Genomic DNA, 343 nt, shown 5'->3' with positions numbered 1-343 from the left:
ATGGCATTTCAATGATTAGGTCCTCACAATTTAGGCAAAGGGATGCCTTGAAATAAATAGAGAATTTGGGCAAAGGGCATGCGATTGCCTTAAGCAGAAACTAGAAACTGTGAAAACAAAAGTGTATTATAACCTGAACTAGCAATTGCTTCTAGTCTTTACTTTGCCTCATTACACATGGACAGTTTTTAACCATTAGGTTTGTTGATTTTTTGGCATTAACCAATCAGGTAACACCATCATAATCATTGTACACACACTATGTACTCAAATAATAAGCAGATTTAAGGAAAATTATAGTTTAAATTGAGCAGTAATGACATAGAAATATTTCATCCTAAGC

The 343-nt window shown here is 33.5% G+C and overlaps 1 protein-coding gene across 1 annotated transcript in view; it reads right to left on the bottom strand.

The window, feature by feature from the left end:
- The window catches only part of LOC105813272 (MAM domain-containing glycosylphosphatidylinositol anchor protein 2), a gene marked incomplete at its 3' end in the record, with an annotated part of 268,929 nt that overhangs the window by 122,977 nt on the left and 145,609 nt on the right, over positions 1-343 (bottom strand). The gene's annotated exons all lie outside the window — the stretch shown is intronic.

The sequence above is a fragment of the Propithecus coquereli genome, unplaced genomic scaffold, assembly GCF_000956105.1.
Source record: "Propithecus coquereli isolate 6110/MARCELLA unplaced genomic scaffold, Pcoq_1.0 Scaffold278, whole genome shotgun sequence".
Lineage (NCBI taxonomy): Eukaryota > Metazoa > Chordata > Mammalia > Primates > Indriidae > Propithecus > Propithecus coquereli.
Note: the sequence above shows the minus strand (reverse complement) of the source record. Positions and strands in the feature narration are given on the sequence as shown.